The sequence below is a fragment of the Ambystoma mexicanum genome, chromosome 6q (assembly GCF_040938575.1).
Source record: "Ambystoma mexicanum isolate Mex_15411 chromosome 6q, UKY_AmexF1_1, whole genome shotgun sequence".
Taxonomy (NCBI): domain Eukaryota; kingdom Metazoa; phylum Chordata; class Amphibia; order Caudata; family Ambystomatidae; genus Ambystoma; species Ambystoma mexicanum.
In genome coordinates this window covers 1,153,230,962-1,153,249,145 of record NC_090937.1, presented here as the reverse complement: position 1 = coordinate 1,153,249,145, position 18,184 = coordinate 1,153,230,962, and positions in this window count along the sequence as shown.

The following is an 18,184-nucleotide window of genomic DNA, read 5'->3' as shown; positions in this document are numbered from 1 at the left end:
TATTAGAGGTAACCTCGTTCTTGGGAATGGCTGAACACCTACCGGTACTGGAGATAGGCTCCCTCAACGTCAGAGGGATGTACTCACCCACGAAGAGTTCCCTGCTAGGCAGGGACTATAGAAGGGCCAAGTTAGACCTTCTCTTCTTCCAGGAGAGACACTGGGTGAAGGGGAGGGAGACAGTCTTTTGGGGTAGAGGGGTAGGGGAGGTAATTCATGCTTCGTACAAAACAACAAAAAGGAGGGTGGCGATCATCATGGGCAGCGAATTAGGCTTCAAGACAGAGGCCTTGATTAAAGACCCGGAGGGTCGTTACTTACTAGTAAAGGAAACCTCCAGGGAGCCCAGCTGACCCTAGCAGTGGTTTACGGCCCGAATGAAGGTCAGGGGTTATTTTGGGAAGGGGTAAGGCACAAATTAAAACTCTTTGTAGAAGGCACCCTAATCGTAGGGGGGGCTTCAATATGGTAATGGACCCCTTGAGAGACAGGAAGAGAATGGCACCCCAATCCCTTCAGGCGGCGGACGACCCTATATCCCAGAGCTTCCGCAAAAACACTTGTGAGCTGGGCCTGGAAGACACGCTCCCGTGCTCGGTGGAGGGGGACCCTCCGTTCACTTACTGTTCGAAAATCCATGAGACCTTCTCCAGGATTGATTATATCCTGGTAGATAACTCCCCGCTCGCCCACGTGAAGGACCATAGGGTGGACGCTGTCCACTGGTTCGACCATAATATGGCGAGGATCACCTTGATGGGTGGCTGTGGCCGACAACGAAGAGTCAGATGGAAATGCAATGAAGCCCTGTTGAAGGACCCGGTAGTTGCCAAAACTGTGCTGGAAAATATAACGGAATACTTTGAAGTGAATAACTGGGAGGTCCGTCCACATATCTTGTGGGACGCATTCAAGGCCATCATTTGGGGGAACCTGATAAAAGTAGGGGCACAGACGAAAAGGGAAAGGGATGCTCAGGAAAAGGCCCTTCGGGACAAAATAGCCGACCTTCCGCTGGGACAAGTGCCAGCCAAGTCCATCACCATAGAGCGGGCGGCGCCCCTAGACCAGTGTAGCACCCAGTTAAAAGACCTCTTACTGTCTAAAACAGAAAAGAGCCTTCAATTCCTCAAACAAAAATATTACAAGAAGGGGGACAGGGAAGACAACATTTTGGCGTGGAAACTGAGGGAAGCGCAGAAAAGTAAAATGGTAAAAGCTACAATATCTGACGAGGGTGAATTAACCTATGACACCCCGAGCACAGGTGGGGCCGTTAAGCAGTATTATGAAAAACTATACAAGTCTGAATTCGATGGCAACGATGCCCAAACTGAAGAATTTCTTGGAAAAATCTTGATACCTGGTCTTGTGAGAGATGCGGCAGAGAACCTAGAAGCCCCCATAACGGAGGAGGAAATTGTTCAGGTGATTAAGGCAATGGAGGGGGGCGTGACTACGGGGGAAGATGGGATCTCAGTGAAATTTTATAAATTGTTTCATTCCGCCCTCGCCCCGCACCTGTCTAGAGTCATTAACGCAGTCCTTACGGGGGAGATCCTGCCCGAGACGATGATGGGGGCCTTAATTGTGGTGTTACCAAAGGAGGGAAAGGACCCGACCGAGTGTTCCTCGTACCGGCCAATATCACTACTCAATTCAGACATTCAAGTTCTGACCAGAGTGATCGGTAAACGAATGGAGGGGATTATGGCCACACTGGTCCATGGGGACCAAGTGGGGTTCATTAGGGGACGGCAGGGCTCGGATAACATCCGCAATACTATAGACCTTATCCACATGTCCTGGAAACAGACCTAAATGCTTGCCTGCTTTCCCCCGACTCAGAGAAAGCCTTTGACCGAGTGGAATGGCGGTTATTGATGATGGTCCTCCAAAAGATGGGATATGGGGAGCATATGAGGAAATGGATAGCCGCCTTATACAGAGCCCCCATGGTGAAAGTCCAAATAAACGTGGGAGCTCACGGCTTCCTTTAACCTAACCCGGGGTACTAGACAGGGATGTCCTTTGTCCCCACTGATATATGCACTCACAATGGAACCCCTAGCTATAGCAGTGAGGACACTTCCAAAAATACAGGGGATCTGTAGGGGCCTGGTTGAATTCAAACTCTCCCTGTTCGCAGATGACATCCTGGCCTACATAGTGAACCTGCACTTGTCGCTCCCTCCCCTTCTCGCTTTAATCAACACTTTTGGGGCTTTTTCTGGGCTGAAAATAAATCCAAATCTATGTTGTTACCCCTCCGACCACACTACCCAATCTTGGACTCACTGTTGAGCTTCCATGGGGTGAGGGTCGAAAAATCTGGAATTCGGTACCTGGCTGTCCTTGTCCCAAGGGATCTCCTGACACTGGCCTCTGCAAACTATTGTCCCCTATTAGCCAACATCTAGACAGATCTAAACCGATGGGGCAACATGATTCTCTCAAGGTATGGCCGTATGACGGCACTGAAGATTAACATTTTACCAAGACTACTATACTTATTCCCGGCCCTCCCCACGAGAGGACCAGAGCATATTTTTAGAGATCTCTAATCGGCAGTGCAGAGATTCATCTAGCAAGGTAAGCCCTCGAGAACCAAGAGAGCCACTCTCACCCTTCCGTCACTATCGCAAAGCGGCTCAACTCCGGGTCCTCCTGGAACAGATGAAAGATGAAATTGTTACGTATTGGACCTACCTAGAGGGTATGGACACCCATCCGCTCAAAGTAAGGGACTTCCAGTGGGCCCCACATAAAGAAATTCCAAGTAGATTACGCTATCACCCCGCGCTGGGGTAACTGTGGTCCTTGTGGAAGAAAGGCGCACACAAACAGAATACCTTTCTACATGGCACTCTCCAATGGTATCATTATGTGGTCCTGTACTTGGGTTGGGAGACAGGGGATTCTGAAATGCACAGAACTGGTCAGAGAAAGTTCTGGAAAGGGTGGGTCAATTGTTTCGGGAAGGGGATTTCCTAGCATATGAGGAGGTGGTTGAGGCCCTGGGACCAGACACAATTGCAGTATTTGAGTGCCTGTGGTTGAAGGGTCTCCTGTGTGACCAGAAATTTGGAGAAAATTTCAAGAGACCCCTAACCCCCTCTGAGAGAGCCCTCGACTCAGAGAGATGAGGGTTCCCCCAATACTGGAATCACCTAGCAGGAGAGGAGCTCAGGGAAGCGGTGTGGGGCAAGGTCTTCAGAATAGCTTTCCACTGGAACCTGTTCACAGCAGATATGGAGCACAAGTTCAAGGTACTCCAGGGTTGGCACAGGGACCCCCTCAAAATATCTGAAATGTCCCCGGGAGCCTCCCCACGTTGCCTGTGGGGGTGCAGCCTCATAGGCTCGAGGGCCCATATGTGGTGGCACTGCCCATGAATACAAGCATATTGGGAAAACTTGTGAGGGTGGATGGCCGAGGTTACAGAGGAAACACTCCCGCAGGATCCATTGACTATGCTATTGGGCTTACCGCTGAGAGACTCTGAGACATACAGATACCCCAGGATATGGGAGACTATGTTATGGGCGGGGAGGGTAGCTCTGGCTCAGAAGTGGGAGAGACCAGGGATCCCAAATAAAGAAGTATGGCTGTCGAAAGTGAGAAACATGTTGTTAATGGACAAACGAATGGCCATGGTGAATGACGAGTTGGCACCTTCCGAACAGCCTGGGATGGGGCAAGGCAGCATTGGGAATGGGAAGTCCACTGAGGGAAGGAGCACTGGCAAACACTATAAAACAAGGTAGCCCAGACACTGAAGCAGAATTGACAAAGGAGGGGAGAGGAGGGGAGAGTACATCACACGAGGAAGGGGGAGGGGAGGGGAGGGATGGAGAGTCGCCGGAGGGAGGAGAGCCAATAATAACTAGCTTGATAAATAAAGGTAACCCGTAGCATCAAGATGGTCCACCGAACTGAGATCCCAGACCTGGGAAAGATGTCCACCGGAAGGGGTAGAGGACCGGCAGAGAACTGTCAGCCAAATCGATTTGTCTTCCCACACGCAAGAAACCACTAGCACTGTTTGGGAGGGGGGAGGGAAGGAGTTAGGGGAAATGTTAAGTCTATTAAGGACGGTCTCAAGGTTCAAGAAGATGTGTTCTGATGGTCCTTGTTTGTTTGAAATTCTAATAAAGATCCAAAGTAAAATAAAACTAATTTACAGTGCAGAGGCCGACACCCCTCCAAAGTTGTTGATATATTGTGGATATGATTGAGCAACAGCACCTAATAAGGAATTGGAAGCATGACCAGTGCGCTGATTCTTTTCGTACAACGCAATTGTTTGGTTGAATCCATGGTTCTGACAAATGATGATGCCCATAGGATCTTACTTGCTGTTTTTGTATATATACTTTGAGCTTATCCTGCTATTGTTGGAGCAGCGTTAGCATACCTATTTTTCTGCATGATCCTAAAAATGGCCCTGCGATAAGGAGGCTGCTTATGGCAGTAATTGAACAGATTCTGCAGTTACCTGAATTGCCTGATTCAAAGTAAGTATCCTTAAAGAAGTATATAGGCATGATGAGGAAACTTGAAAATAGCATGATTTCAGAGAATGAGCAAACTCAAGAAATACCGGAGTGGCACAAATGGTGGGGATTCTGGTGTATAATAGCTGCATGTACCGGGTCTAATTTTGTTTTTCTGTTTCTTCTTGTTCACACCTTTTACTTTTTGTTCAGAAATAGTGGAAACTCCTTTGGTTCTCCCTACTCTAGGAACTCGCACAGATTTGCCCATTTTAGACAAGCCTAGGTCTTGAGTGCTTTCTGCGCAAAGCAGAGCTGCTTTAGAGTTGTTTCCATGGGCTGCAACCATTATGATGGGAAGGCGCAAGAGAAATATAGAGGAAGATGATAATGGGATTAACACATACTTAGACAGTACAGTACATTTCAGTAATAACGTGGTATCAACACATGAAAAAGGTGGGTGAAAGGACATCTAAGGAGGGTTGCTACGTCTGTTCTCTCGTACCTTATGCCATGAGTACTGCTTGAACTTTCATTGCTACAGAGAAGTATCACAGTATGATGCCGGATGTCTCGTTCACCTTGCTGCATGCATGACTCGAGGACAGTTCCAAGGACATTGGGCCACCCTGCGATGGAGATCGAAATGGTCGTTCCTATTCCAAGATTATATGAAGACTACACGGATAGAAAAGGAGCCTGCATGGAAGAGAAAGATGCTCACATACCGTAGGGCAGGACAGGATGAAGTAGTCATAGCAAAAATGAATAGAAAGGACTGTCCAGATAAAGATGAACTGACCTGGATGCCTGGATGCTGGGAAAGAACGCAGATGCTAGTCTATGATATGATATGGCATTTATAACGCGCCTATACACAATTGTTTCAAGGCGTGACGAGGCAAGGGAGGGGAAAAAGGGGAGGACGGAAACAATCCTACTAGGCCAGGTATCAATCAGATCGCATAAGTGCGTGGGAAGGGGGCTGGGACAGTGCAGCAAGTAAGGACCAACAAAGGATGGGAAGGAGGATGGATGTCCTTTACAGCTCATCTTTTAAAGAAAGAATATGTATGAGAAGTACAGAATGTGAATGATGAATGTCTAAAGTCATGGGTCAAGCATGCCAAGCTGCTGACATGGGTAGAAGATGAATCAGGACCAATGTTTGTAATCCCATTGACAAATGTGACATTGTGTTTTCAGCGGAAAGGGAGAAGACATGTGGGAGATAGCCTAGGTTGCAAGACTATAGTCGATGTTTCCGCTTTGGGAGCCGGAACAGCGTTTCTGATCAATCCATATTGGGCATGTGGACCTAGAGCCTACATGAAGTTGCCCACGGATTGGGGAGGAATATGTTCCTTAGTGCTTGTCTATGCTCCAGCGTTGGTGATTCAGAAGAGTGTTCTGAATATTGACGAATTTCCAAAGGCAGATGCCCATTTGAGGAGGAGGAGATCACTCGAGTTCCTCAACCGAACAAGGAGAGAGAATTACTTTTCAGCAAAATCGATAGATGCTTTCGATTCCATTCTGTATGATCACAGGCTGTTCAACAAGACCTCCTCGATATTTTCGACTGTCTTTATGCCTGGGATCCAGATGATGGCAAATGCCAAATGGCTACAGATTACCAGATGGGTGCTCCTGCAGACGATCAACAACACTATTAAGGGATTTAATGCAATCAAGGAGGAATTGAGAGCCATACGACTGATGACTCTCCAGAACAGATATGTCCTTGGTATGATCACAGCAATGGATGGAGGTGTTTGTGCCAAAATCTGGCCATCATGTTACACATTCATACCTTCTCATGATGACGAGAATGGGACCTTGACGGCGGCCATAACGTTGCTGACGAAGTTACATAATAAGATGGATGATGAGACAGAAGATGTCGCAGATGACATTTGGTTTGCATCGATCTTCTCATGGGTTCCACAATGAATGGCGAATACCTTCAGGCTCCTGGGAGCCATACTTGTGATGATAATGTTTGGATTTTGTGTAATCAGGATGATTACACAGTGCAAGAAGACAACCAAGAAAGCAGTAGGAATGACGGTCATGATCAACGTCGAATCAAGGTTCGAATCCAAGGAACTGACAGATGAAGAAATCAAAGACTACATAAAGATCAGTATCTTAGCATAGGATGGAATGAAGTTCCTGCATCCAAAAAACCACAAGGAGTATGTGGGATGATGGATTTACTGCAACCCAAATGGCCGATGCAGCCTTATGATTTGGAGTGTTAATGAACACGTAAAATCAGCAGGATCCATGAAAGGAGAAGTGAAAATTTGGACTCCCTATTCTGGCTATATGTTGGAAACCAGAAGTTGCAACATGTGCAACACCAGTAATTCTAATTATACCGCAAAGAGTCTTTGAGATGAGGTATCGACTATCCCCGAAGGTCTGATGATCTCCTGAGAGAAGCGCCTGAAGAAGTATGAAGATGTGAAAAGGAGAAGCTAGCGTCGTCGGGAAGAATGAGTATGACACACTGAGAAGGATGAAAAAAGAAAGATGTGTGGATGCACTCCAAATTTATAAAATAAGAGGTAAATGATGTACACAATTTTTAAAGTTTTCAAGGTGCGGGGGAGGACAAGTGGATCTGGCACAGGTCCACTACTATAACTACGTAAAGAAAAAAGAGGGTCCAAGAATGTGGAACCTTCCCGTCCCCTGCACACTATTACTAGTCCGTTATAAAAAGGTTCAACAATTATTTATATCCAACTATTGTTATTCAATGACTGTAACTTATACACATGGTATTCAAGAAAATGTTTTCATTAAAAAAAGCAGTTCTTTATTTGCTCAATGATTTCTTAAACATCAGATTCTTAGATGCAGAAAATTAACACAAAGGAACAAAGGATTTTGTAGATAAATCAACAATTAAAATGGCTGACGCGTTTTGAGAATCCATTCTCTTCTTCAAGAGCCAAATTTAGAGCTGAAAAGCAAAAATAATGCTGTTTAAGAAACCTACCAAAGGATAGTCTTAGTATTTTCCCGATACATTGTAAGTGATAAATCAAACAACTAACAGTCCATGCTATTAACCGTGATCTTTACACACCTTTAAAAATGTCATTGTCACTGAGAAGGATGACCAGAGAAGAGAATGCATAGGTAATATAGAAACTGATGGCAAAGTAAAGAATTGAGAAGACGTTCACGTGCGGAACGAAGATTGCACAAGTGTGAAGAACACTGACGAAAATAACTGTACAGACGCTGTAACGCAAGTAGACTAAGTATTCTTAAGGCTGACTATGCATAGTATATAGACTGCGGACGGTGCCGTCAACATATATGTATATAGAGTTCTGGAAATTGTATGACATTTTAGTAAGCGAGTCTCCATTAAGGAAGATGGATTTGAAGCTACGTGTGTCGCAGCAAAGAATAGGCTTGATTCGAAGCAAGATCAGAGAGGCTGTCTGTCTTGATGTCAAAGACTGGAATCAGCCAAGAATTGGTTATCAGCAAAGAACAGTACACGTGAGAAGCCAAGGTATCCCTTGTTAAAGTTGCAAAGAAGGGACTCCATGGGTGCCAAGTTTCTTCATTAAAGACGAATAAATGCTATAATATGAGCAAATTCACGGTCTCTGTTCAGGTGAGCTGAAGCTGAAAATAGGTTAAGGGCATGGTGCACCGGACTGGAGATAGCAAGTGCTCATACTCCCATATATTCCCTGAGATGAGAAGCTACTGCAGGACCATGTTCAAAGACAATGTGAATGGCAGACAGTATGAGTGATGAGAGATGGCAGGCTAATTGGGTGGGAAGATAAGGTCAAGTCCACCCACCAGCACCTGGGGTACCAGTTTACATGCTGCGAGTGAGTCAAATGTTCCAGAACGGTAAAAGTGTGCCAACCAATCAGAGGTCTGTTTAACGAAGAGCCTTCTAGTTTAAGAGCCAATGAGGTGTTGTGTTTCTAATTGTTGAAGATGACTTGCACGAAAGGAGGTCATGAGTGGCCCATCTGACTATAGAGATCCAATCACAGTCCCAGCCCCTATAGAAGTATACTTAGGTGTTCCCCTTGAGCCAACCACAATCCCATGTAGGTTTTCTTAATTTGCCACGTAGTATGATGTAATGAATGACAAGTTTTTGCTTTAAAGGTGTGATTTTCTTTTGGTAGGAATCGCTGAGATCATGCTTTGCGACGTCCGTTGATGTCCGTTGTACTCCCTGTTTTAGATAATTGTTAATAAAACAGTGTTATTTGCCAACTTCCTGAGTCTGTCTTTTTGCGTAGTTGAGAAGTTATTCTCTGTGCCATCCATAGTACGACATGTTACCTTGAGTAAAAGGGCCTAGGGGTTCAGTCCTCACCATTGATACATGCTGGGGAGATGTGATGGATGCCCAAGGCTTGTTCCCTGGTTGCTGCTCTGCTGTGTTGCGCACTCCCAAAATGGCAAAATCATCCTTTAGGTGGTCTGTTCTGTGTAGAGATTCACTTGCCTGTTGGATGCCGCTAAACCTTCTTTAATTATCCCATTCTTCAGAGCCTCTTGTAGCCCATTGGCAGATGTCCATGGTTGACATGCCAGCAGCAATTCCCTACAGCCCACTTGCTGCATGGCTGCTTATTATTTCATAAGCTGCACTAATCCCTGGCAGGTTCACCATACCAGAGCTGCAGCATCAACCAATGCCTATATTTCCACTGCACTTGCTGTCCAGGCAGTAGACCTATTTCATCCGCTGCTCCCTTTTTGAGGATGGGTGTTAAATTTGGGGTGTGGTGGCATGTCTGTTCATGGCTGAGCACTCCGAACTTGTTTGGGTTGCTCTCAGTTCTCTACCTGTCCTTGACACTTTTATGAATTCAAAGAGTGTGATGGTTCCCAATTAGAGGCCACAGGAGAAGCCTCTTTGTATAAAAGTCCAGGATGCATTATTATACATTAATTTATTTCATTTGTATAGCACACATACAACCCGGAGGCATTGAGGCGCTGTTGCAGGTACACATCAAGAAGGCATGCTTGATCATACAGTCATGATTTTGTCAAATTAAGACCGAGTAACATTGGTGCAATTACAACTGTAGCAAAGTTACATTAATCGTGTGCCATTACCATACATGGTGATCATACTGTGTGGTGGTGTAGTAGAGTTAATTAATTGACGAGTAGGCGTGGTGGGCAGGGTTGTGGGGGGGTTAAGAGAAGAGCTGAGTTTTGAGAGCTTTGCGAAAGATCCAATAGGATTTCTCAGCCCTCAAGGCGGTGGAGGGGGGGTGTTCCAGAGATTTTTTCAGCAAGGGAAGCTGGAACCTCCGGCTTTGCATCTCCTTACTTTGGGCACAATAAGTCTGTTGGTGTAGGGGGTCCTAGTGGGTCTTGAGGAGTGAGATTTGATGATTCATCGTGTGAGGTATGGGAGTGCTGTATTGGAAGAGTCACTTGTGGGCCATGGATAGTGTTTTAAAGGTGATATGCTCCTGGATGGCGAGCCAGTGATCTTCTCTTCTAGCTTTGGAGATGTTCTCATTTCGGGATATTGAGGGATGCTCTCAGGGCATTATTTTGGATGACTTGAAGTTTGTGGATATTTCCATAGGAGGTGCCTGTGAATATGACGTTGCAGTAGTCTTATCTTTGAGCCGATGATAGCACGGGCAATGGTAAGTCAGTTATTTTTGGTGAGGAAGAGTCTGGGTGCATTGAGGACCTTAGTAGCGTAAGTTGCTGACAAGGCAATAATGCTTACTCGTCTGGACATAGTGAGTGAGGCATCAAGGTAAACTCCTAGGGTCTTTACTGTGGTTGAGACAGGAATTATGCAATTGTCGATCTGGAAGGAGTAGTATTGATTGTTGTTGAGCAATTTACAGGCATTGGGTGGGCCGACAATTAAGATTTCCGTCTTGAGGCAAAGACGGTTTGCTGCCATCCATGCTTGTATTGTAGAATAGGTGTTGTTGAGGAGTCCTCTGTATAGATGCCGGAGAGTGGGATCAAGATTTGGGTATCTTCGGCATAGTTGATGTAGGCTATGCTGAGGGAGTCTAGGTTGTTAGTGGCCTTGTAAGGATATTGTATAGAGTTGGGGCGATGCAAGACCCCTGAGGTACACCGCAGGTGATGGTAGAGAGGTTGGCGTTGGCCGTGTCTGAGAAGAACCTCATGACCTTACCTTCCAGGAAGGAAGCAATCCAGGCAGGTGGGGAGAAATTTGCGTGGGTGGTTGAAGAGGATTTGGTGGTAGACTAGGTCAAACACCGCAGATAGGTCTGGGAGGAGGAGCACAGTTTCCTTCATCCCTTACATCTATCAGATTTTTCAGGTCGAGAAGGGCAGATTCAATGATGTGCCCGGGGTGGAAGCCGGATTGGCGCATCCCTAGGATTTGGACACATGTACAGTTCCAGTTATTCATGCTTTATTTTTTACAGAATCCACCCCTGGATATCCTCATCTGCTCCTGCACCCCCAACTGACACACGTTCACTCAAAGCGTTCACCAACATTCTTTGCTGTCAATCATGGGTGGCCAAACAGACATCCAAACTCGAGGTACAACAGGCGCCTACATCAATGATCTAGATGTTCGAGAGTTGATCGACGGGAGACTGTACATACATCTGTTGGCGCTGAGACTGATTTGCCTCACTCTACATGCTTCTCAGTCACAATTGTAGGGCAAGAGACGATGATCCTGATGAAAAGCACAACTCCCATGCACTAGGTGAAAAGGTGTGGAGGCATGGGCTCTCTGATGTTTTGCAGGGAGGTACAAGCACTGTGGGTGTGATGGATTGCCAGGGGAGTTTGTCCAGGTAGTCAACCACGCAGGAGAGAGTAGGCACCGACCAGTGATGCACAAGTCGTCTCTGCTGGTGGACCATATCTTCAAGATGTGGGGTGATCCATAGGCGGACTGTAGTGCTCCAACTTCTATATTATATTTTTGTCTTTGCAGCGTGTGAATACGAGTGTGCATGTGTTCATATATTTTATTAGGCTCTAGGATCCAACCCACTTTACCTTTTTAAAAGTACTACATTTTAACATTATATTGTATTGCCTTTTAGAAATCATTGTGTTAGTTGAGTGCATTATGTTTTATTAGGCTCATTGTGTTTTTAATCGCTGTATCACGTCTGTTTAGAGCTTACCCAAGAAGTGAAATACGTTGTGAAATACAAATCCCAGCACTGTGGTAGTCACAAGGACTACAAATTTGCACAGCGGGTGCGAGAGCATCTAGTCGGTCTCCGCCGACTATTTAAACAGCTGTCTCCCCTTGTTCGGATACTTATATTTTTGTCCATGCAGTGTGTGAATTCAAGTGTGCGTGTGTTCATATATTTTATTAGGCTCTAGGATCCAACCCGATTTACCTTTTTAAAAGTACTACCTTTTAACATTATATTTTATTGCCTTTTATAAATCATTGTGTTAGTTGAGGGCATTACGTTTGATTAGGCTCATGAGTTGGGTGGTAACCCTTAAATCCGGCGGAAACGGTATTGGTGCTGCCAATACCGCTCCTTTGGATCACGACTGTAAATCCCACCAGCGCTATTACAGCCGGCGGTAATATCGCCGGCACCCAAACGCTAATACAGAGCCATCACAAGGCCGGCGTTGGCACTCTTAGCGCCAGAAAACAGGCGGGTAAACTGCCACAAATACCCCTGGCCAAATGCTGGAGGTAAAATTACACATGAGACAGCAATAAGGGCCCAGGTGAAAACAATGCACACCAGAGGTCTACAGAAGACCCACCCATGCACAACACACCCTGCCCAACACCATGTTGCCATTTGGAGCCGGGAGCCTTGATGTGGACATGTACTTTATGCGCCTGGAGCTACAGAGGCCTTCCAACCAGCTCAGGGCCCTGGGAGCACAGGGGGTGGTGGGGAAATGGAGTAGGAGGAGGCGGAGGAGGAGGAGCAGCAAGCACCAACAAGTTGGCCAGCCATCCCCAGGGTCAGGGCAACACCCTGGGCCCTGACTGACGGGCAGCTGGAGAGTGAGTACAGGTTGAACAGGGCAACTATCACCCAGTTGCTGGACACAATCCAGGCTGACATAGGCAGCCATCTGCACTACTGTGCCCCACTTGTGAAGCTTGTGTCCGTTCTACAGAACCTTGGGACTGGCAGCTTCCAACACACCATTGCCATAATGCATGGTATGGCCCAGTCCACCTTCAGTGCCATGCTGGGGCAGGTGCTGGATGCACTGCTGCTCCATGTCAATGAGCACATTGCATTGCCAGCCACACAGGCACAGGTCACCAGCTCAAGGCACGGTTACATGCCATTGCCCAAGTCCCTAACATCATAGCCCTAGACTGCACACATGTAGCACTAGTAGCACCCCGGGAACATGAGGCAGCCTACAGGAACCGTAAGAATTACCATTCCATGAACGTACAGATGACGTGTAGCCCTGACCTAACCTTCACCCACTCTGCGCTCGCTACCCAGGATCCACCCACGACTCCATGGTCCTGCGCAACAGTACCCTGCCAGCCTACACTGAGAGGCACTGAGGCCAAAACACATGGATGTTGGGTGAGTACAAATGTATACTGAAATGCATGCCAAATGACACCTGTTGGGGATAGGGGGGCATACACACAGGAATCCCTGCATGCCCGCAGGACAGGCTGCACTAGCGCAGCACCATTTCCAATCATGTGCCTTGCACGACAAGCCTTGCACACGTTCCGCACAGCAGAACACACCCATTCTGAATGGCACACACTTGTGAAAGCACAGTCGCATATGGAAGCCTAACTACCACAAAGCATCTTGTGTGTGTTGCAGTGCGACTCCTCACCCTGACACAGAAGAGATAGCCCACCCTGGCCACCAGACAGTCATGCCAATAGAGTCCTAATGTAGGCACATCCACAAAAGCACCATACACGAGTAGTTGGAGTCACGACAATGACCATCCCTGAGACAGTGACCCTGATTGGCCAATCACATGCCTGGCCAAATGTACATGATTGTGTCAGGTAGCAAATGCAACACTAGCCATAGCGAATGCCACAACACATGGCCTACCAAAATGTCACCTGAACATGCAGATATAAGGGTACCCTCATCCAGAAATAAGGGACAGAGTACTGTGGCATTTAGACACAGGGGTGGTGCATGCAGTAAGTACTTCTTGGATTGAATACTGCACCTTGCACATCACACACCACAAGGAAAGTAGGTATATGAAAAGTAGCGTATGTGTACTACATGAGTGTGACACACATAAGCATTAACATGTTAATTGATACACTGCTGCATGTAAACCTCAGCCCATGCATGTCCCGGAAGGCGAAGGATGTATGACAACATTGCACTGAGATAGCATGGACCTTTTCAACACATACTTCATTCTGCTGCCAATGTCACTGATGTCTGTGCCTTGTACACCCACTGAACCAACCTTGGCCTAATGTCTGCATTCTCTTCCCTGCAGGTGATTCAGAATACTTGCAGTACATATGGCTCATTACCCCTGTGCGTAATCCACACACTCTACGTCGTCCTCCAGTGTTGATTGCGTCGGATCCTGAGTATGAGGTGGCGGATCTATGTGATTCTCGATACCATCGAGGGCGGTTACAATACTTGGTAAATTGGAATAGATACTCTCCAGCTGATCGTACATGGTAACCAGAATCAGCAATTCATGCCCCACGTTTAGTTAGGAAATTCCATGCCCGACATCCCGACAAACCAGGGGGAAATATCTCTAAGAGGGGGCATACTGTGATGACCACTTCGTACCCTCTGCAAAACCCCTGGTGTAATGCCAATAAGGGGAGCGTTTCCCAAAGGGAATCCTTTCTGACTCCTTGCTGCAGTCTAGTGTCTTCATCTCCAGCTCCGGAGGCTCCGCCCACTTCCAGAAGGACAGTATATCCGGACGGCGAACCCCAGGCTTGTCGCGTTGCTACTCTCTTAGGAGTACGCCCACGCTCCGTGAGTTCGCCTAAGGATTATTCTCTCTAGGTTGCTCCAGAATTCTAATTTCAAATTTCATATTCATGCCTTTCCTCTTTTCTCTTACCGATACAGATCTGTTACTCTGTCTTCAGACCGAGGCCTCGTTCGGCTCGGTTAATCATCTTCGTTCAATCTCCTACGAGAACGTCGCTGCCAGACTTCACAGTAAGCGTCAGACTCCACCCCTTTTCTTGTAGGCATTATTCTACGCATAGGACGCGTTTCCCATTCTTCCTGTTTTTACTGCGCTCTTCCTATTCTTTGTCCCTCTGCAGAATCAGACTTTGGTTCCAACTTGTACTCGACGCATCGGTTCCTCTTTGGTTCGGAACACTCAATCTGTTCATACCCAAACGAATCTCGGTTCCAATCTGAGGTATAGGATTTCGGAGATATTTTCATTCAGCGGTGAGTTCGCTACACTGGATCTGTCTAAACGCTTTCCATTTCTCCTTTCTACTTTTCTTTCGTTCTGTCTCAGATTTCGATGGGAATCATCCTTAACTTCACCTTCAACATTTAACTCTAAAGATTCACGGTCCGAGGGTAAGGAAGACAGGAAAAGGGGGTGCTGTTAGGGGAGAGACTTACCATTTTTATAACATTCTCCTCTCTCTTTCGGATTCTGTAGACATCCAGCCCTGGTACCCATTCAATGGGTAAAGACAACAGTTCCACTTCGGCTTGACAGCCTGTCCTGATCCCAAGGAGAAGACATTCAGGAGTCTACGAACACTAGCTGCTCTTCTCAGGGTTTTTTCCCTTTGGGGTTTCCCTGGGGCCTTCACTGAGCCCAAGCCTCGGGCCGGGGTCCGGAGAGAGTCTCAGGGGGATTTCCTTTTGCCACGATCACGATTAGGAAGACATCCTTTCCTGTACCGGGCAGAGAGAAGACGGCTAGCAGGATACCGGTAGGTGCATGATGGGCCATTTAGTACTCTGGGTGAAAAGCGGAAATTTAGCATAACAGAGCTGGCATACAACATTGCCCATGGGCGTACACGCATCTGTGTGGAAATGGCATTTGGATTCCTGAAGGCATGCTTCCGGTGCCTAGACCATATGGGCGGGGCATTGATGTATGCACCAGAGAAAGTTGTCAAAATCATACTTACCTGTGCCTTGCTGCACAACATTTGCTGTCGCAGGCATGTGCCACTGGCCCCTCCGATGCTGATGGCCAACTACCTGGGCATGGGAGTGATGATGAAAATGTGTTCAAGGCCGGGGCACATGCACACAGGGATGGGGTGAGGGAGGGGAGGTTAGCCAGACAGGTCCTGATTGACAATTATTTTTGATCTGGTGGATGGGTACATGTAATACATATCACTTGTAAAATAAAAAGCACTTTAACACAATCATGGATGTCCATGCTTTGTATGCATAATGAACAGGATTTATTATTAGTTGAACAATCCCCCCTCCCCCTGTGAACTCCCCAGCACACGATCACCCCTGTGAACTCTCCAGCACACAATCACCCCTGTGAACTCCCCAAAAAACAGTGCAAGAGGTTTCTATGCCCGGGGTGCGGCACAACTGTACTATGGCCACCTAGGATGGTCGTGGGCGCTTCCTACGTCCGGGTCCCTCTGGTGAGTGGTGTGGGAGATTTCACAGGGAACAGTGCTTGGACAAAGCCTCCAGGGATCCCTCTGTGGGTGTTGTAGAGGTAGATGGACTAGCTCTTGAGGACTGCAGCTGCTGGCGGAGCAGATTGTTTGCCTCCCACATCTGCTCAGCATGTGCAGATTGGAACTCACACAGCTTGCATACTCTTTGCCCGAATCCTGTCAGGGCCCCTGTATATCCCTCCACCACTACAGGTGCACGCATTATCATGTGCCATGGTCTTGGCAGCATTGCGTATGGCATGGCTTATTGCCTTGATGTGGCGGTTGTGCTCAACATACATGGCCTCAATTCTCAGCTGTCTAGCCTCCATCACATCCAGCCGCCCCTTACAGCAGGTACCATGGCGATGGGTCTGTCAGGTGTGTTGTTGATTGGACTGGTCTGCTTGGAGCGGCAGGGGGACTGTTGGGGGACATGGTGGCATCTACGATGTGGCTTCTGTGGTTGGAGGGGGTGGCTTCAGGGGGAACCATATGAAGGTGTGTCCACATCAGGCACAGGTGTGCGGGCACAACATACACGCACAAGTACATGGGGAGTGTGTGCTTCCACTGACCCCTGCTCTGGGCTCCCTTGGGGTGTGCCCATTTCATGTGTGGCACTGTGGCTGGGTGAGGACTCCAGTGCAGTGTGCCGTGACGCAGTGGTTGTGTGGCCCTCATCCAAGTTCGACCCACTGGTGGCTCCCTCCACATCCTGAATGTCCATGGTGGCTCCCAGCGTTTGTGGCGGTGACACCCTGCGGCCTCGTGGACGTTGCGCCGGTCTGAGCGGGCTCTGGTGGGGTGACCTAGGATGTGTCCTACGTCTTTCTTTCTCATGCTGGGTCCTATGCCGGGGGCGGGGTGGTGGCAGTGCTGGTTGATGCACGTCGGGACCTGCGGCTGGATGTTGATGCTTGTTCACCATCATCATTGCCCTGCGATGTTCGCTGCGCGCCTGTGGGGTCCATAGGGTGTTGTATGAGTTGAGGTCAACTTACTTTTGTATCATGGATTTCATGCCTTACAGTGGGTTAGGGCACAGTTTTCATCATGCTTGCCCTTTGCATATTACTTCATCACTATGTTGTGATTGGTGGAACGTGCTACAGGGGAGGGACACTGCTTGGACATGTTGGTGTGACATCCTCAGATGTCTGTTGTGAATGCACAGCTCCCATGTCGCTGTGCCGGGGGGGGTGGCTTTGATACACACACACACATCAAGTTGCTGTGCCATGCCCATGAATGCCTTTCCCTTGGGGCTTAGGTTACCAGGGGGCTCTAGGGTACACAGTGGTGCGAGGGGGCACTAATAGGTGTCTGCGGTGCGTCACTCACATTGCAAACACATACTGGGATTGGAGGGGTTTGCCTAACATGATTATGCAGTTTTTGGGGGGGGGTGTACTCGCCTGCAGCCTCCTGGGTATCGGTGCCTGCCTCCGCTCCGCCGATTTACTCAATTGTGCCCATGTAAATCAGGGTGGTCATCTGCTCCTCCCAGGGGGTCAACTCTGTGGTGGTGGCGCAGGCCCTCCTCCAGTTGCCATGCTCTCGCTCCTGTGCTGGGCCAGGAGACCACAGACACAGATCTGCAAGTCATTCAGCCGCTTGCGGCAATCCTCCCGATCCCTCGGCACACGGCCCACCGCTGACACCTTCTGGCTCACTTCTCTCCAGGTCTGTGATCACCGCATTGGACTTGTCTTGCGCTGCTGGGGGCCATACAGCTCTTCCTGATGGCCCAGAACCTCCTCAACAAGTATGGCAAGCTCCTGATCTGTAAATTTGGGTTTTCTCACCCTATCCAAGGCTGACTTGCACCTGGTACGTTCCTGAGACATTTTCCAAGCTTAACAGGAGTGGATGGCTTGCAGGGGCTGTGATTTTTGACGGATTGTGATTTCCAAGTTGGCCGCTGCTTTATTTCCCGTTCCGGCAGTGACCCATTTCCTGTGCGCTATTAGCGCCGTGGCTTGGGGGTAGCGCAATGCGCGCTGGATTTATGAGTTCATGGCCACTTTTTCCACCAGGCGCAATTTGCGTTCAC